The following is a 21951-nucleotide window of genomic DNA, read 5'->3' as shown; positions in this document are numbered from 1 at the left end:
AGTCTTTTAGTATGCAGGGCATGTATTGCTCCTAAGCCTGTATTGAAGATTTCTCTATGAGATCTATGTGCTTTTCGTGCACAAAGTAATTGTGCTAGTAATGGAAATGACCCCAGAGAACCCAAGAGTCTACGTTCCCCCTCTGCAAAGAAATCCCACTCTAGAAATGTACCGCTAGGGTAATATTGCTTCATTAAAATAACTGCTTGGGGGAAGCCTGTTACTGTCTCATTTCATTAGAAAGAAAACAAATCTGGATTTGCTGTTTGTGCAACATCGGATCTCAACAAAGAAAAGCTTTGTTCAATGGGGGTTATTCTTCCTCACAGAATCCGTGTACATCATTATCCCCACCAGCAATGGAACAATGCTTACATTATTGCTTATCCATCTGTAGGCACCTGTATAAATAAGAAGACTGGAAACTCTGATTCATAATATAGTATTTTGGACTTAAATCTCACGAAAACAAGATACCAATGAAGAGACTGTCAAGCAAATAAAACAATGTATCTTAAGTAAGGTGTTGAGAAGGCATTTTTCATGATTTAATCTGCTGTAGTATGTGCCAAATAACCTGAAAACCCTCCGAGGTATACTCTTTTAAAATATTTCCACCTATAATCATCCTCGTTTATCTCTTTATATTAGTATATGACATTTTTCTTATAGTATGCAAAGTAAACAACTGCCCCCGTGTTTTTCAAGCAATTTGGAAGTTAGCAGGGTCTAACTAAAGAGCATAGGGAGAGCTTAAGCACGCATTAAAATGTGAAGTTTCAGAAAGTCCTTGGCATGCCAGGTTTCCTAATTCACGAAGAAGGCATTCAACAACATTCCTGGGAAAATTAGTCATGATATAGGCAGCCTGTAAAAATACCTCCAAGTAAATAAACAAAAAACGTTCTCAAATGAATTAATGCTTTTTACTTATATTTTATTTTTTTTACAAATATACCTCACAAAATGTCAGGTAATCATGTTTTTCTTTGTAGGAAAAACAAGTGAGCACTCATGTTTATGCTTTCTGCAGAGTCACAATCCTGCCTGCTTTACATGAGAGTTTCTTACAAATTCATTGAGATCTGCCAGCCACCTTTCTCCACATGACCTCATTGTTATAGAAGCAAGTGCAACTGTTTATATTAACTATATGGAAAATTTAGTTGTTGACACCCTATTCTTCTCCATCAACAAACCACAGTACTCATGTTCCTCAACAGCATAACACTGCTGGAAACAGGGAAACAGGTGGTGTCAACAATGGTTCTGTTTTTCACAGAACAATTAAAACATATTGTAACTAAAATATGCCTCTTCTTTTATACAATAATTAACATGCTGCGCATATTAAAACCCATGCCAATATTCAAAATAAATTTAAGATGGGATAAATTTAGATTTGTTCTTTGAGCATGAACTGAGACATCATTTTTATCATTTGTACATGAGTTTTTAACAGTTGAAGCCTCAGTCCTTCCAGTGTTGCAATTCTCTATAATGAGTAGTAAAGATTTAGTAGTGAAGTAGAAAATTATTGTATCTGAGAGGGTCATTGCATAACTCAGATCTAGAGAAGTGATGTTAAAATTTAGCACAACACTATTATCCTCATTTGGAATATCATACATAATTTTGATTATGGTATTACAACAAAACATTTACTGCGATGACATCCACCCAGAAAAGAGTGGCCAGGTTAATTCCAGGTCTCAAATAAGTTCAACTGGCAGCTTAACACCTTCTCTTGGTCTTGAATAAAAAAATCTATAAGGGAAGTACGATGCAGGTGAACGGTATAACCAGTATAGACAGTATACCAGTAGAAACATGTGCCACGATATCGATTTGGCTATACCGTTTATACCAGTAGAGAATGAATTTTAATGTTTACATAGATTGCAGCGCATCATCGCAAAACGGGGTTTGGAAATTTTGACTATTGACACATCATTGTTTAAAATTCTGCTGTATTTTAGCTCTAATTATATAATTCTGAAAATGTTCATCTTGCTCCAATTTGGAAATCTGTTAGGTTCAGAATTATTGATCTTCTGTGGTTCAGACATCCGGTTTATGGCGCATTTGGGGTCATTGCAGCCAATAAAAACATGCGGGCAGTCCTCTTCCCTTTACCGTGAAAACAAATGCATGCAAATGCATGTTTGGTGTGCCCGTCTGCAAACACAAATAAGCAGAGAACTGGAGAAAGGCAGCGAGATGCAACACGCAACAAAATTGTTGAAAAGAAGGGTGCTTCATTGGTTGGGTTATGTCGGGTGACGATTTTACCCAGAGGCGGTAATACAAGCAACTTCTTCTATCACCTAAAGACAAAACATGTATACGAGTATAAGGAAAGTACAAGAATGCACTCCGAATCAAGCAGTTCTAGTGTTGGTGTGAAAAGAAAAGCAGACATTGCTGCCTGAGTTATTAACTAGTCATTGTCCTTATGACAGGAAAAGCCAGCGGTGGAAGGACATTACACACGCCATGACTGTGTACCTGTGTTAGGACATGGTGCCCGTCCAAACCGTTGAGAGAGATGGCTTTAAGGCAGTGGTGAAAACACTGGATTCGCGCTATGTACAGTAATAACAAACCGCAAATATTTCACTCAAACCAAATTCACAAAGTTGTACAGCACATGTCGTGAGAAAGTGGAGCAGGAACTTGCCAGTATTACAAACTTTTCTACTGAAGAAATGATTGCCCAGGGCCTGAGGGAAGCGCCGGAGTCATGGGGATTCCTAAAAGAAGAACAACAAGTGGTCTTACCACAGACAATGGTACAAACATTGTCAAAGCAGTGCAGCTAAACGGCTGGAAAAGACTTCAGTGTTTTGCCCACAGGCTTCACCTTGCCATTGGTACTGTAAGTTTGAATTATGATCAATCATCACATAACACAAATTTGGTATTGCTTTGTTTTGTTCAGCTGTAGGCCAAGAGCTAAAATGCGTGCACTACAATCTGCGACCAAACTGAGTTTTTTTTCCATTTTATTTACATTTCAAACATTTTGAATCTTTGTATTTTAAGTCAGTAATATTTTATCTAATGTAAAAAAAAAACTTATGTGAAAGTTTTAAAGCTTAAAATATAAATAATTGCTATAAAGGGTATTATGCAAATAATTGTTACAAAATTACTTTGGGATGGCTTTTCCTTGTTACAGAGAGAAGTCATAAACATCCCCACATAGAACATGCAATTGTTTTGTGTAAGGTGGTTAGCGCCTTTTCTTACACATGGAAGAGGAAGAGCTCATCACTGTAACACCTACCAGATGGGGCTCTTGCCAGAAAATGATCGAACAGGAGAAGGCCGTAGCACAGGTGTTACGAACCACATAATCACGAGCACCTCTCACCACCAACGCCCACGCACCAATTAATCAATTGTCATTCCTCATGCTCTTCCCTATTCATACCTTCTCACTCCACTCAGTCCCTGCTCACTATTGAGAAGTACTCTTTGGCTTCCTATGGTACGCGCTTCTACTCTCGACCTGACTTTGGATACCCGACCTAGTTCTAGTTTTTCTTCGATTTTTGCCTTTTGGATTTGGTTGCTTATCGGTTCCAGTCTTCCTCACGTTCAGCGCCGCATAGGGTCCAACCTGGTGCTCCTAATGCCATCTTTGACAGAATAGTGAGCCTCTGTTGTTTTTTTTGTTTTAAGAAGCATTACATACGTACTTAAGTTTATAAGATTTTTATTTTAAGTATTACATATTTACTTATTTAATACATGTTCATAAGCGTATTCTAATGTTTAAGCTCTGCAAAATCAAAATGTTTGAGAAAAACTTCCATACCGTGATATATATCGTTACTGTTTAAAATATACCGTGATATAAATTTTAGGCCAAATCGCCCAGCCCTAAATACTAGTAACTTTTCTTTTGTTGTAGCTTTTCTTATATTCCTTCATTCATATGACAAATCAAGGCGTCTGATAGTACTATAAATATTGTTAATGTAATTTGAAGAAATTATTGTTGTTCTTTGTTTGAATTTATGGTTTTTGATTACTAAAAGTTTTTTATAGTAATTTACAGTAGCTCAACAGATGCAAGACACCACCTGAGATTTATTTTTTAAAATAATTTTGCCTCATTATTGCCAACAGCCATTAGAACTCCAAATCTTAGAGTTGTATAACAGTATCAGCATAGATTATTTGGATTAGTTCCCCAGTACTTTGGAAGGTGACATAGATAGACCTTGAGATTTAAAAAGGGTCAATTATTTGTTCCATTCATGGAGCCAAGGTCTTAACTCCAATGGAAAAATATTAACTTGTTAAAGAGCACTATTACAGAAGCAAATTAATAGGTTAATAGGTTCAAGATTGGCTTTGTCAGATCTGTATTGGACCCCAGAAGGTGAGCAAGGCTGGGTCTGGTTAATAATGGAACAGATCTTTAAAACCAAGTTTGAAAGCAGGTGTCACACTTCCTTCTGGATGCATATTCATGAGCCAGTGCCCCTGTATGATGACCAGGGACACTGTTCTCTAGATGATGCTGTTCTACAGATGAAATATTGAACTGAGGTCCTGATTACATGGTCATTAAAGATCCCATTGCACAGTTTAGAAGAGCTGTTTTTAACTTTGGTGCTCTAGTAGAATTCCACTTGGAGCTTGAATATCCCTGCCTACCAAAAATATCCCTTAATTTGATCAGTGAAGAACTTTTGTATTTCTCCACTATAGGGCTGCTGATGCAGGGTGCATGTCTGCATGTCACACAGGTAGTTTGGTGCTGGATGAAGTGGGTTGGTAAAAGCCTTTCAGATGAATAGTGCTATATAAATGCAATTAATTCTGATTGAATATTAATTCGCGTTTGAAGTATTATGGATTTGATTATCATGCTAATAGTTATTATCAAACTCACAGATGTAACTGTGACCATTTTTTTCAACAGCTCTTCCTCTAATAAATTAAGAGGCCATTAATGTAGCATCATTAACCTAATTATAAGATAGTAACAATTAATCACATGTTTATTTTATATCTGATCATTTTCATTTATTATTTCAACTATTAATGACTATTTTATTGTACAATGTTGTGGTAGTTATGCACTGAAGATTGATTTGGAATAAAGTGATAAAGTTTTTTATTCTTACTACACATAAGTAAATCAAAATTAACCCACAGTGTGAGCAAGATTATGATGTAGTTAATCATGTTGACAAACATTCCAACACCACTGAATATCTCTCTTCATTTCAGCTAACACCTTGAAGAACATTCACTTTTTTGGATGAAGCACAAAATACTTCTCCTATTTCTCTGACTTTATCCCATTTAAGGTGATTCTAAAACTGTTGGTCCAGGCATGAGATGCAAGAGGATTTTCCCCTAAGGACACATAACTAGAAATATATGTTTGGAATGCTATCTATGGTGAGGAGTTCATTTCTGATAACATAGACATAGCAGTCAACTTAAACTACAGAATTCTACGAAAAAGTGACAGGAGTGTGATCACGGGATTTCTAAATTTAAATGCATATCTTGTGCTGTACCACTCATCAATGATTTTGTCACTTGCTTTCTCCCCAACACATTCCATAAAGGCAGAATAAGCTGCCATGCCACATTCCTCTAAGTCTATTATGGTAATCTTTTGCAGTCAAGATAGTATTATCCACTTCCTCTTAAGTGCACTCTGCAAAGCTACTTGTCTGCTAAACAAATAAGCATATCGCATCGGAGCACCCTCAATAACCTTACAAAACTTGCCAACTGTCCTTCTTTTCAGTTGTGGGGATGGATGTTGTTAATTGCTGAATGAGATAAGAATACATTTTTGGAATGTTCATGAGACATTCATGAGAGAGGCTTATAGGAAGACATTCAAGAGAATGGAACATCCAATAGGCACAGCATGAATTCACAATCTGGATCGCAGTAGTAATTTCATATTAAAATATTCCAAGAGTTAAAACAGGATTTTCTCTTTTAAGAAATTCGTTAAGCATATTAGCACAATGTTTGCAAAAATGTCAAGATATTTGTGCAGTGTATTAGGTGTGTATTAGGCTGCAATTTGTTTTTAAAAAAGCAATATTTTAAGGTCTGTGATATTTGCTGCTGGATAAATTATCTAATTTTTCATAAATTAAATGAATACTTCATTGTGAAGTGTGAAAAATAAACTTTAAAAGAGCAGAAGCCATTACAATAAATAGCTTTTTCTAAGTTCCACCTTAATCAACAACAGCACATCTTTAATTTCCCATAACACTTTATTGCACTAAATTGATAAACTTCTAGTGATTGCTTTAGTTTAACTGATGGAAAACGAGTGACTGAAATTAATTATGTGACTTATATAAATACATTTCTGGAGTTTGAGAGAGTGAATCCATTTATATCTTTAAAGGTATGCCAGGCGTCCCTATTAACAAGTGGTTCATGAGGCCTGTGGTCATGAAACCCACTATGGACTTAAAAAACACTGTTAACCAAATCTCCTTATGGTAAACATTTTCTAGGACACAACAAACAAAGACCTATTCCAAAATAACAAAGCCCCAATTGCCATCATGAATCTCTTTATATCCCAGATTTCTTCATTTATCATTTATCCCTACGGGGAAATGTGGCTTACCATCAATTAACTAATTAGATAAACAATGCATCTTAGGTAAACCTATCTACGAGCAATAATAATAATAATAATAATTGCTTACACTTATATAGTGCTTTTTCTGGAAACTCAACTCAAAGAGCTTTACAGGTAATGGGGACTCCCCTCCACCACCACCAATGTGCAGCATCCACCTGGATGATGCGACGGCACCCATAGTGCGCCAGAACGCTCACCACACATCAGCTATCAGTGGGGAGGAGAGCAGAGTAATGAAGCCAATTCACAGAGGGGGATTGTTAGGAGGCCATGATTGATAAAGGCAGATGGGGAAATTTGGCCAGGATGCCGGGGTTACACCCCTACTTTTTTCGAGAGACACCCTGGGATTTTTAATGACCACAGAGAGTCAGGACCTCGGTTTTACATCTCATCCGAAGGACGGCGCCTGTTTACAGTATAGTGTCCCCGTCACTACACTGGGGCATTAGGACCCACATGAGCCGCAGGGTGAGCGCCCCCTGCTTGCCTCACTAACGCCTCTTCCAGCAGCAACCTTAGTTTTTCCCAGGAGGTCTCCCATCCAGGTACTGACCAGGCTCACACCTGCTTAGCTTCAGTGGGATGGCAGTTGTGAGTTGCAGGGTAATATGGCCGCTGGCCAATGGAACACTTAATGGTCTCTAGTGGCACGTCAGCAGCAACTACTATCCTCACTACAGCTCTCCTGTTACTGATACTCATCCGTCCATTTTCTAACCACTTCATCCAATACAGGGTCAGAGGGAAGCCTATCCCAGCTATCAACAGTCACAAGGCAGCAGTCCATCACAGGGCCCACGAAGATACAACCCACACCCCACACCTGGGCAAATTTTCCCAGAAGCCAATTAACCCACCAGTCCGTTTTTGGACAGTTGGGAAAAAACTAGATGGAAGAAACTTAACTCAGATAGTACCCCAGGTCCAGAATTGAACCCAGGGCCCCAGTGCTGTCAGGCAGCAAGGCTAAACACTGTGCCACCACACTGCCCCTGCTACATGCAATGCCATTATACAGTAATTGGATTTTGCACTACACCAAGTTTACAAGTTTAAAATATAGGGCAGAAAGGATGGAACAATTGGGACTTGCTTAAAAAGCAAAAGCTTTTCTCACATTTGACCCTTACCCCATCCTTAAATAGTTGTAACTCATCAATTCATAGCTGAGAAAAATTAAAATGATCAATCTAAAGTGGAGAACCCAATGGAATAAATAATTTACAGATGACAGAAAAGCCATCTTTTACAGACAGATTTAAACCGCTGAAAATAAAGTGTGCCATTATATTTCAGTATATTTGTAATTCAGTACTGTAATATACTGTAGCAGTGCAATTCATTCCGTTTATCATTCATCTTAAGATTTGTATTCTTCAGAAAGTCTCACAATGATTACTTCTGGGAACAGATTTGAATTTAAAGGGAAATTAAACTATCAAAATACATAATAGAGTTATTTAAATTCAGGATTGCATAGCCCCTACAGCAGCGAGACCACCTTTGGACATCTATAGTTTATAGTCTCTAGTGCTATATACTTTGAATTCTTCTCACCTTATTATAACTAAAATATGCATGAGAAACAATCCAATATCATTAATCTCTGTTATGTCTTTCAATAAATACTGAAACAAAAATATGCAGTTGTTCAAATTTTTCTTACATACTGTATATTCATATTCACATTACCTTCAAGGAAATTCTTCAAAGGCCTATCATTCTAATTAGGCTGCTTGTTATAACATCTTTTAAATGGAATTTCTATAAAAAAAATGAAATGGATGTGTGTATTAGTGCTAAATTTAGAGAAATTGGCAAACATTTGACCTTTATTTGTTAAGCAACAATATGAAAGCTCCATTCACAGTCTATATTGCTCTAAGCAAATACAGAGCTTTATAACTCTCCAAGTGCTCCGAGAGCTTGTTAATGCATGATGGCTCTGCTCACTTAATTTCATCTTATTAACAGCCTCAAAGAATTAATCATCTTTTTAGCACAATTTAATAGATAAAGATGACTCCATCTGCTTCTTTCTAGAACAAAGAACGGTCACCCTGCATTTTTGTTTATAATTTTTTTAAATTATTTTCTATACTAACTGTAATTTAATTGTCTGCCAAAGAGGGAATTCCTCTACTCATAAGTGCAAGGATCAGCTGTGACAAAATTGAGCCCAAGACACTGACACTTTGATAGGAAGCTTCATGTCCCTTATGCTATAAATTCCTTTTCTACAGCCTTGGGCTATTTTTTATTAAGCCTTTTTGGGGTAGATCTGAATTGCTCCTTCAGATCCTATGTTTGTTTTACACGCTGTTATGGTAGACCTTCACTGTTGCCATTGCAGCATATTTTCAATTCAAAGAACAAACTCTGACCTATGAGCAAACCAGAAAAAAACACCTTACGAATAACTGCAAAAGTCTCCATTTTCAAATCTCTTTCTTGAAGCACTGAAGTGTTATACAGTTATATTTCAGAATTTAACATTGTGTTTTTACACAATTATAAAATGTTTTTAAAGGGGGCAGATGTCTATATTACTAATTGTAATATTTTCTCTATATTTTAATGTGTTTGAATAGCAAATTGACCTTTAAATATGGCAGGAGACATATATTAATCTATTCTAGAGTATATATGGTGGGTGTAGAAAGTATTGAGCCTCATTTTATTTGGCCATGTTTTTGTTGTGTTATAACTGGCAAACTAAATTTTACATATTTACAGTACATATTACATTGTACATAGATTTACATATTGTTTTCCATTTTGATCCATACAACATCCTCTTTAATATCAATGCTTTCCAAACATTTGGAGCTAAAAAATTAAAATCCTAAAAATATTCAGTGGAAAACCATTTACCCCTTAACATTAACACTCCTTAATAAACTCTGCCTCAACCAGCTGCCTTCAGAATTTCTACAATATGTTGATTGGAATCCACTTGTGTGCAATTAAAGTTTTTAACCATTCAGATTGAGCACACCTGTACACGTGCCACAATATATTGACAAAGGAGCTTCGGCAACAGCATTGTGGACAGAAACAAGTTAGGCAAAGGATGTTAAAAGATTTCAAAGGCAATGACTGTCCTGCAGAGATCTGTTAAATCAATTATGAGGAAGTGGAGGATAAATAAAAACACTTAGAATTTTCAACAACCAAGTTGATCACCAACACCTAGTAACTGGGCAAGAAGTATATTGGTTAGAGAAGTAGTCAAGTGGCTGAAATCCACCTTCAGAGACTTACAATGTCCCATTGAGTTGGGAGAAACTGTAACTGAGTCAACAATGGCTAAGGTATTCCACAAACCTAGCCTGTACCTGGTAGAGCGGTGAGGAGGATGTCTCTGGAATGATATGTGGGGATAAAAGTGGTCTAATGAGACAAAAATGACATTATTTGGCCCTAATGCTAAGCATAATGTCTGGTGAAAGAAAATCTAATCTCCTCGCCCACATAACACTGTATTGAAGCGTGTTGGCGGCACCATAATGTAGTGGGGTTTTCTTGTCATCAGCAAGGGTTGGTAAGGATGTCAAAAAAGAAGGCAGAATGGATGGGCAGGAAAATAGTAAGCAGATCCTGGAGCAAAACTTGAAATAGTCTGCAAAGAATCTGAAATTCAGATAGAGATTCATGTTTCAACACTTCAATTTTGCAAGGAAGAGTGGGTAAAAATTAAGCCCACAAGATGTGAAAAGCAGGTTACAACATATTGCACCACAAAAGACTTGAGGCTGTAACTGCTGCAATAGTTCAGGTGTGGGGGGGTGGGAGAGGGAACTCAATAATAAATGCTTCAGGTCTCAGGGGGGTGAATACTTGTCAAAGCTGGATTTTTCAGTTTTCTATTTTCATTTTTTTTACTATTCCCCATCAAACTGTTAAGTACAGTATGTCTTGTTGATTGTACAAAACGAAATCCTGTTCAATTTGAATCCTGTTGAAATGTGAAGTTGTAACACAGAGAGGTCTGAGGGTTATCAATACTTTCTATGTTTCTGTAAACATACTATATGTAACCTGTAAATGTATACACTATATGGTATACTGTAAGTATATTTGTGTTTGTTTATTGTAAAACTTAGTTGTGAGAATCTGTCTGTAGGCAGGGATCTCTTTGTGTTTTAGAACCAGAATCAGTCAATCTACCAATTTCTTTTTCCTGCAGAATATTATTTTGATTTAAAATGAATATTCAGTAGCATCAGTAGCCATGCACTGTAGTTTGGATCAAAGTTTTCTCTTCATCTGAGTTGGCTGAGTTGGTTGATGACATCAGCCCAACAGCACAACAGGACAAAAATGAGGGGAGGAGCTGCTTAAACTCTAAAACACATTACATCATGGGAAGAGACATTGTCAGCCCCTTTGCTTTTAATGGTGTAGCCATAAATTCTTAAAGATTTAGCATGGGATTGCAGCATAACTGCTAAGAGCCCATAGCTACTGCAACACAACAAACCGATGAATCATAGTAAGCAAATTGCAATTACAGTTACTAATATTGAATTTCAAGGCAAAATAATATTTCAGTAAATTTACTGTACATTCTTTTTGGTAAATTCAAAAGCTTTTTTATGTGTTAGTGATTCAGCAGTAAAATTGTATATACAGTATACATGTTTTACTGTAGATTGTAGGGGGAACTACAACATGAATCACACTTTATTTATGATATTTATTCCGAACAATAGTATATAAAAGGTATATTTAAAAAATAGGCGTCATACAAGAATGATAACAATGCAAATATTGTTTAAAATATTATATTTATTTATTTGGGAATAAAACAATGGCATTAATAAAAAGGGTAATACTGTATTTGAATGTTGGTACATAATGGCTTTATAATCCCTTCATAACCATTACACAAGAAAATACAATCTTGTGCATAATGTTTTACAAGAACATGCATAAATGCCATAGTGAGCCATGAGCTCATGCCATTTGATTTAGCATCATTTCAAGCACTTGGTACAATGCTTCAGTACGAAAACTTATGATGTCTCAGACTTTGTAGGTTCCAGTTACCACTGCAGGGTGCGTTGCATGAAAAGGTTGGCATTTATTAAGTGATGGAGTCATTTTCGAGGGCTTTCCATGACTTGACTTTAATTTTACTTCAAAGACATCTGTGGTACTTTACAACATCACTAGTGAAGTAACTAGTAAGGGTAAACTATTGTTGCTTTTAAAATATTACTTGCAAACATTTTTCTATCATACCGTTTTTCCATTCCATCTCCACCTCTGCAGCAAACACTTGATTAATCTGACTCTGCATGGGGTCCTACTTTCCTTTTCCTACAGTCAGGTGTTTGGCCATTGGCCAAAACCTTTTATGCCTAACATTTGCAAATAAACATCCATAACAGACTTTCTGATTGCGTCTTGTTTTTCTCCATGATCCCCCTCAGTTTCAAACAAAGGCTTCATAGGATATGAGTTTGTAATGTTTTGTTTCACAGTTAGAACAGATGCCCAAATTACTGAAAAAAATTGGGATTGTTCAAGGCAGAGGGCTGCCCCTGTGAAACCATGAGGCAAAAAAATTCCTGGAAATGCTGTGATGGTTAGGGAACAGGCTTGGGCATATAATAAAAACCAAAGCATTGTCAAATCAGCTCACAACAGATGCCTGTTAAAATGGATGCCCATATTTTTCAAGGTGCCATGAGCATGTGATATATTATTTTACTGCTGATTTGCTAGCTGAAAACGTTACTATATTGCTCAATTTATGTTTAGGGCTCCAGTTCCCAAGGAGTGCCTGCCTTGCCAGATTTGATGATAGCTAAACCATGGAGATCTTTGTCAGACTTGAAACTGTTAATACAATATAAGACATTACAGTGAGCTTTGCAGCGAAAAAGGTACTGTATGCTGTTCTTATGGAATTTCCCACAGCTGCTTCAAAAAGCTGGTGCTGTTTATACAATGGAGAGCTGAGCTGCTTTTTCCAGCTCTGTCTTTTCAATTTATGTTACCTATGCCTGTTCCAATATTTTTAGTGAACATTAATCAAAATCACATATCCAGAAATGCATTGGCTCTCATGCAAGAAAAATCAGGAATGAACTTACTGAAGTATATATTGTTACACACTCAAGATGCTGTGGTGATTAAAAAGGCAGAAAGTAATATTTTAATTCTTAAATTGTATATATACTGTATACTGAGAGAAATAAAACAGCACTGGAACCAATAGCATTTATTTGATTCTCAATACCTCTCAGTATATTTCAGCAGTTCATAACCATAAAATTGTCAAAAGGCCAAAGTTTATTTTCTGGCACTCTTGTCTAACCTAAGGCCAAACACTGAGCCTATAAATTCACAATACCATTGCATTACAATTGATTTAGGGTTGTATTGGGACACGTTTCAGTCCCACATACAGTAGGTATAATTTGACAGTAGGTATAACAATAACAGTTATAATCTGATTATTTAAAGAAGCAAAAATATAAAATCATCAAAGTTGTCTGAAGGGGCCGTTTTAAAAATGGTAAAAAATGAAATAAACTGTTTCAGCTGGACTTCCTCCATGTATTACTTTTTTATTGTGGCGAGAAAAAACAATTCAATGGAAACATAAATAGGGACAATGAGTTGTAAATTCCACACGGAAAGGCATAAGGAAAACAGCATTTGAGCTGTGGAGCTTTCCTCAGCTGAGGGGAAAGGAAATGAAAGGAAAAAAATATGAGTATGGGTATGGAAGAGAACAGAGAAATAAATACATGAAAATCTGAGAAACAAAATCCAGGGGAAGCGCGGAAGGCAGAAATCTCTAAATGAATGCTAAATTTTAGATAGAAGAAATTTAAAAATAATTTTTCTGATGTCTTTCTGGTCCTTGTACCCCTGCAAGAGGACACGGTAGGTAGGGTAATCATCGACAGTAAAATGTGGAATTATCGGCCTGGAGAGATCTTTGATCCTCACAGTTCTACTATTTTCAGCCTCCCTGGGGCAGCCAGTCTTCTTCCTGGTTTGTCAATTTACAGAAAAATGGCAGGAGAGTTGGCAGAGATGAAACAAATAAGATTGTTGAACAAACGTGATACCTGCTGCGCAATCCTGAAATGATGAGATTGACTGTACTGTATGTGTTTGTTGCAGGATATGTATTTACAAGTGATACAGTGGCTTCTGTTGCAACACAAAGTGCCTGGCCTGGGTGGTGGCTGTGGGGTGGTTATAAGAACAGTGGACAAGAAGGTTGCAGTTAATGGGAAATTCTGTAAAATGGACATTTTATTGATGTCCTTGGGAATAAAAAGCATGTTGGTGTGGTAGGAATGAGTAGTAGAATTCTTCTGGGTGTTGGAATACCTGGAGGGATGGATGTTCTAAAGGAGTGTTTTGTGGTTCAAGTGAGGGCCCTGTTAAGGCAGTGTGAAGTAAAAACCACTGATTCACTCAGTTATCTCATTTCCAACGTCACTCCAGACACGCTCAATACACAGCTCAATCTCACAGCTGCTCAGATGCTGGCATTTCTGCACCAACAAGCCTGACTTCCAAAACTAAGCACCTCAAATGCAGACCTTAGCCTTTGTATTATGTCGATAGTGCAGGGCAGATGACAAAGAGGCCCTTACCTGTTGTGACTGATTATTCTTGTAAATCAATAATGTTATATTGTGTGGTACATTAAGTAATGATGCTTAAATATGGTCATAAATAAATATAAGAATGTGCATACTTATATAATACCTGTGATAAACCTCAGTGGGGCCAAAGGTTCAGGGCTGTTTACATGGTTACTGAAGTGTTGCTTCAGCCTTTATTCTGAGTTACATGGACTTATTTGTATTATAAGTCACTAGTATCATTCTAGAATTTTAATTATTCACTGAAATCTGACTGTAAGCTGTAAGCAGGTGAATAAGTGATTTAAAAATGTCATGTCCAGATAGACTGTAGTGTAAAACTGATTTTTATGAACCAGACCACAAAATGAGAACTGGGAGTAAGTATGAATTTGATTTAATATCAAAACATGCACACAGCCCTCTTATTTAAAAGGTAAACAGGTTTGTCTAGCCTAAGCATTTCTAAATAAAACAGCAAACCCATGTGACGAAGGTGAAAAGGCAGTTTTATTAATCAAGAATGAGACACGCAGGAAGAGAGAATTGTTTAGAATTCTGACATGTTGATTCATTAAGGTGCACTTCTAAAGTGTGTAACTGGAATGAAGAAAGTTCACAAGTTTTTAAGTTGTGGAAGTAGAACAACCACATTTTTATATACCTTGTTTTGACTTCCACAATCTGCTTCTTCACAAGGTGTGTGTTATCATATTTACTTGTTCTCTCATGCATTAGATGTCTGGAGTTGTTCCTTGACAGCTGACCTGTTCCTCTTCAAAGTCACAGTTTTGGTGAAACATTTGTAGCCAAAGCATAGTCTGTGTTAGCTTCTGGAAACCACAATACGCCATTTATAAGTCATCCAAAGTTGTAAATACATCACCTGAAACAGAAATGTTATAGGGGGTTTAGAAAGCCCTTCGGCTTCCCCCTTGTGACTCACTGTCTGTGGCTAAGTGTTCTTTATAATTCTGCTGGCATTATGGACTGTCTGCTGATATCATAAAGCGATTTGTCTAGCCATAGGGTTAGTGAATTCATAATGGATAAATATGTATGAAATAACCACATGTGGCTTTATGTTGATCTGAATTGTATAACTATTATTCCAAAACCAGAATTTTAAAAAGAAAAAAGAAAAATTCTCTCAGTTTACAGAATTGTATTATCAATTAAGATTTTATCATTCTAAAGAATCAAATAGCAAATGTTTTGTTATAAACTTATTGATAATATAGACATTTACGCCTATTGACCTTCATTTAGGCTGTAGTATTGGGTTTAGGGCTCTGGATTTGTAACTGAAAAGCTTTGAGATCAAAGGATTATTGCTGTTTTACTCTTGAGAGAGGTACAGTACTTCATTCAGAGTAAAATACCTACTTTAGCTGTGAAATTACATTTTGTGAAATTACAAATGATGCATGCACCTTTTAATTAAACTTGACAAAACCTGAATGTTTCAATTGAAGACTCAACATTTGGAGCAAGTACAGTATATGTCTTTGATAAACAATACCTGAAAATGTGGTTCAGAGAAACAACTTAATTCTCTTTATTTATCTTTCAAATATATGCAGACATTACACAGAGTTACATTTTCATTTTGCACACATGCAACAGCCAGGTGTTGCTTTACAACTCTGTCCCACTTCCTTGATTGGGAAGATTTCCTGCCATTCAAACTTAATCTTTTTTTCTGAAACTGATGCAAGCAATGAGAAATCTGAAACTGAAATGCAAGCTGTGTTGCAACACAGTTCATTATAATTGAAAGTAGATCTGTAAATCTTTGAAGAGCGTAAGGAGCTGAAAGTTCAAGGATGAAAGGAAATCAACTAACATGTCCAGACACATCTAGTTACACGGTTATATGGGTTTAATACATAACACAAATATAAGAAATACAAAGGAAGTCAGATGCAGTAGCTATGCTGGGAAAAAGAGTTTTGACGATAAAGTGTTTCAACATTGCCAGATATACAGTAGATAGAGAGTTGAAAAAAGTAAAAATAAAGGTGTAGTCTTTAGTTTTGTGCAGGGAACTGTTTTGTTTATGTGTTTTGGAACTGAAAAGTATGTGGGTGATGTCCTTAATTAATGAGAACATAAACTTGAAATACTCCAATGAATAAGATTAAACTATCCTAAAACCAAACTTCTTCATGTACTGTAATTGCTACTCACTCTCTTTGCATGCAATCCAATTTTATCCAAGTCTATGAATACAGTACATTTCCAAGAATGCTTGAATTTCTTTACAAATTTACATGTACCAGCTTCCTCAAATATTTACAGTATGATTTATTTATGTCCCTATTTTCCTATATTCTAAAGCTGGGTTCCACGTGCTTCAAGAATATAAACACACTCTGGCAATGACTCCTGGGGAACCAAAGAACCTGGAGAGTCTGAAATTCTAGAACAGTCTAGATTCGGACTTCGGGTAGTACTCCTAATATCCTGTCGCTGTAACCATAAACCTGTAAATGGCCCTGAATTGGTGTCTTACCTACTGTATCAGCGGTTTCTATCAGTCTCCATAGCTGGCGATCTGTCACAATTACCATGTTGGTCCTAGCCGGTGCTGTGCTGCTTGCTGGTTCTGGTATGGTGAATTTCCTACTGGGTGCTTTCATCAATAAAGTGCATTGTTTCATCTCTGGAGCCCAGTTCTTTACACTGAAACTCTGTACATGTTCTCTTGCACTACACTATGTTTGTCTCCTTCTCCTTGTCCATTTATACATTTTCTAACCACTTCTTCCAATTCTGGGTCATAGGGAGGCCGAAGCCTTCAAAACAAGCAATCAGAGTATCGAAGGGTACACCCTGGACAGGACACAGAACACAGTCCATCGCAGGGCTGACAGACATAGCCACAGACTCTCACACACTCACAACAGTGCCAATTAACTGACCAGTAAGTGTTTGTACTGTGGGAGGAAACTTGAGCACCTAGAGGAAACCACTGCAAACACAGGGAGAACCCCTGGCTCCAGAGCTGTGAGGCAACTTCACAAACCACCACATCACCGTGTTCCCTGTTAATTGTTTTTGTTCTTTTCAATCTGGATGTGTTCTTAATTATAGCTCTGAATAATAAATAAGAAACTGAAAATGGGCATCTAATTTTATGTCATTGAAAAACCTTGGCAAAGGTGATACCTTCTGAAAAGAAAGGCTAAGCATTTTTTTTAAAAAGGAGTAATAAGGAGTAAGATGCAAAAAAGTTTGGCTAAGTGCCTTGTGTACTGGGAGTATCAAGCAATTAAAAATTCATGCATACATTTCATTACCACTTACAGCCTCTAAACACTCATTAGAATTAATTACTACTGTATACAGGTATGTATTTTACATCAGATCATGTTTGACTGTAAAATATTTTTTATGTAGCCATGTGGTCACTTTTTTTAAGGCGTTATACTGTAGTATACCATAATTAGGATCACAGTACAGTAGAGATATACAGTGCCTTGCGAAAGTATTCGGCCCCCTTGAACTTTTCAACCTTTTGCCACATTTCAGGCTTCAAACATAAAGATATAAATTTTTTATTTTATGTGAAGAATCACCAACAAGTGGGACACAATTGTGAAGTGGAACGAAATCTATTGGATTTTTGAAACTTTTTTAACTAATAAAAAAATGAAAAGTGGGGCGTGCAAAATTATTCGGCCCCTTTACTTTCAGTGCAGCAAACTCACTCCAGAAGTTCAGCGAGGATCTCTGAATGATCCAATGTTGTCCTAAATGACTGATGGTGATAAATAGAATCCACCTGTGTGTAATCAAGTCTCTGTATAAATGCACCTGCTCTGTGATAGTCTCAAGGTTCTGTTATTGCTCTTTATGTTTGAAGCCTGAAATGTGGCAAAAGGTTGAAAAGTTCAAGGGGGCCGAATACTTTCGCAAGGCACTGTACAGTACTCATGTTGTTGTCTTACATCGTTTGATCTTGAATTATTATAAAACTATGCAAAAATAACTCTCAAAGAGCCAGCATTAATTAAGCACAATAAAGAGATACTATGAAGTATAACAAAATGGATTTAATTTACTTGTTTAACTGACTTCTTATCATACAAATTTGACCCGTTAGCCAATTTTGTAATCCTCATTTTGTTCCACTTTGGAAATGGCATTATAATGGCATAGTTAAAAGAAGGTTTTTAACAATGGGCGCTTGCAAAACAGTTCAGTGCAAGGAGTATTTTTGCTGGGGGCAAGCCTTTCCTGCCACTGTACTGTATTTTCAAATCGCTTTTTTCTATGTTTGTGATATGTTTATAATTAATTTGACATATCACAGTAATCATTTCTGTCATTCAGTACTTTTAAATGTAGAATCAGTTGGGCTAGTAGTCAAAAGCAGCATGTAAGAAAAAGTCTGGGTACCTAAAGGTACCTTTTTGGATTATTTGCCTTTTTTATCTTTTTTGGTTTCTTTATTCCTTTTATTATTGTATATACATTTAGGATTACTAGTGAGCCAGAAAGAATAAGACAGAAGATCTCTATTTCATATCTGTTGATAAAGTAATATTTATATTGGAAGCATATTTTAGTTCTTAGTGTTGGCTGTGGTTATGATCTGCTGTTGTGGCTCTAAAAAAGAAACCTGAAATAGAAAGACTAAAACATGTTTGACTTTGAGGTGGGGTTTTTTCCATTAATTCCAATAATTAAAAGGTACAGAACAGAAATGGGAAGAGCTTTGGCTTAAAAATAAACAACAAGTTAGATATTTTGAAAAAGAAGGCCCCTTGAGAAATGTGGTTTGTGTTTTTTTAAGTAAGTACAACACTGATAAAATGCTCCACATAAATAGAGCTTTCAGAGAAAACAGCAAGCTGTAATCTCACTGGCTGTTTGATATGGCTCTGGTTAAAATAAAATATATTCACACATGTGTTAAACAGTATCTTTATTGGATCTTTATCCTACTTTCAAGCCTATTTTTGAAATGTCAACAAATGCTTAAAGGGACAGGGAAGAAAGATTAGAAGGTACTGCCTCCCGTTTACTCTGATTACGATCATGATGTTTATTTGAAGTTGAACCATGATGTCATACCTTATTTAGCAAAGTGATGTATCGTGAAGAACCTTTGACTCTTCAAACAAAAAAAAGTATCCACAGGCTACAAAGAGGAAAAACATGTTGAGGCTTGTTTTGGATCGTTTGTTCCAATTTAATGCACAATTAAAAGTTCCATTATACTGTATATCATACTGCAAACAATGCAAATATACTTCCAAACATATCTATACCTAATTACAGTAGATAAATATTGTTTATATCATAATTAATAAAGTATACTATGAGCCGTAATGTTTTGTTGATCTTCAAGCACTGTATTCCCTGCTCCTAATAAATTGTTATGGTCGCTCACCTAAATCGCATTTTAAGATTACATGTTGTGATGTCTCCCCACTTAATCTCACTGGGGGATCGATTATGTTTGCTTCAGGCTTTCAAATTGAAATTCTCTAGCAGGATACATTGATCCAAGATCACATTTTCATCTTATGTGGTCTGTCGCTTTTATCCATGAAGAAATTTGGACAATGATATCCCTGAAGGAGAATGTTGAAAGGGCTGACGATGTTGCAGAAATACTACAAATGTGTGACAACAATATTCTAGTAAAACACACTTCCCATTTGACTTTACCACCAACACCACATCTGCCACTTTCTAGGAAGCTGGTTTAAGTGTATTTTAAAACACCATCTATGTTGTTGTGATTGGACATATTATATTAAGTGAACAAAAATTAAATGCAGTAACGTCACGCCCATCCAATGAGGTTGTGTGTCAAATGAAGTCTGTCTCTCTTATGCCTTTTCTTATTACAAACCTGAAGCACATTAGAAGCTGACCCATAATACTATCTGTTATTTAGTAATACAAAGAGAAGAAATTCATCCTTATAATAAAAAAGCATAGAAAGTATACAGTTTGTAAAATAGGAAACATGCTAAGGTTTTTTTAGTGCTGCTCTTTCCAGGTCCTCACGAAACTCAAACTCCTGTACTCCTTTATATATTATTTCAGCATACAGTAATTCCACTTATAATTACAGTGTCTAAAACCAAAGTTGTAAAACCATATTGATGCAGTCAGTGATCATCAGGTCAAATGAAAATCTCTGATGTCTCTCAAGCTTTGTTAAAACTCGTTGCATTAGTGTCATGATGACACAAAACATAATTTGCTTAGGTCAAGATTATCATGACTGATGGTACTTTAATGCCTTCAATTTGCCCTAGCTAAATGTGACTGTTGACACTGAGAAACTCCAGTTCCAGCTGAACTCCAGCTTCAGATGTGCTGCTCGGCACTGAAATTGTTGCTTTGGTTTATACTCTTGTCAGATGTAATTTCCTTCATGTAGAGCACCTCAGTTCAGTGCTAATCAATTCTTCTTGCAGTGTTCGCAGCACCTTTCCATTTAGGATTCTTTCTTCAATTTAATTATGTGTATGTTTTAAAGCAAAAATAAGGATGATAAGTTGCCTAATTGTTATTCTCTGGAATCATGAGTAAATAAAAGTAACATTTTGAAGACTCAGAAAAATCAGTACTTATTAGACAGTATGTTCTAAGTACCTTGCATAAGCTGTGCTTGTTTGGCACCAGCTTGATACTATTTTTTAAATGATTGCAGAAAAGCAGGGAAATGCCATTACACTGTATCTGACCAAGTGACACCATTAAAAGCCTTGATGATTACAAAAGGAAGAGTTACTCCCAAAAGTTAGGAAACCTCTGGGCAAACTAATTGACATACTGTACTAGGGCCCATTGTCTTCTGAGGGCAACCTTTAGGCAGATTGCCTATCTAATAAATTTTCTATGGGGTTAATGCACCAACTCTGTAAAATTCAAAATAATAATAAATGATGTTAAGCACATCATGTTGAATTTGTAGAATTTGTCATCTCTTTTTTGGAGTTACTTATTTATTTCTCTGTTAACACTTCACTAGTCATCCTTATACTGGAATTCACACTCAGAATGTTGCCACATCTTAGTGATCAAGTAATAGGTTTAGTCCATGCTGAAAAGAGAAGAAAGAAAACACAGCGTTTTGGTTGTGGAGCCGAAACGTTGTGTTTTCTTTTTTCTCTTTTTAAGAATGGAATAAACCTATTACTTTTTCCTTTGCAGCCTACGCAGCCTACCCACCTGAACATCTAAATGATTATTTCAGTACAAATATAGAGAGACACATTGCCATTGTACAGAAGTCTAAGGCCCTGCCGTGAAACAGTACAATGCTAACTATCATCATGTGTAACACATTTAACAGGATAAGCAAGAATGAAGAAGGGAAAGAAAGGAAAATGCAAATTAGTTTCGGTGAGCTCATTAATAACATCATTGGAATTTGAAATGCCTTCCTTAATCATTGTTAAATACTAAGGTTCTTCATCAAAAAACTTTGCCTTTAGGCATTTCAGGAACCTTATCTCAACCTAGGTGAAATATACACAAACTACTTTGGATCTACAGTTAATTTTTGCTAGACTGGTGGTGAAATATTCACATATGAGAAACCTGATTTAAAGAGTAAAAAGTTTTATTTAGGTGACATACAGTATATATGGTTGTGAAACATTATCAAAATAGGTCAGCACTGATTGATTTATATTTGCTCTATAG

This window comes from Lepisosteus platostomus, chromosome 4 (genome assembly GCF_059453375.1).
Source record: "Lepisosteus platostomus isolate fLepPlt1 chromosome 4, fLepPlt1.hap1, whole genome shotgun sequence".
In the NCBI taxonomy this organism is placed as follows: Eukaryota; Metazoa; Chordata; class Actinopteri; order Semionotiformes; family Lepisosteidae; genus Lepisosteus; species Lepisosteus platostomus.
This window is presented reverse-complemented; position numbering follows the sequence as displayed.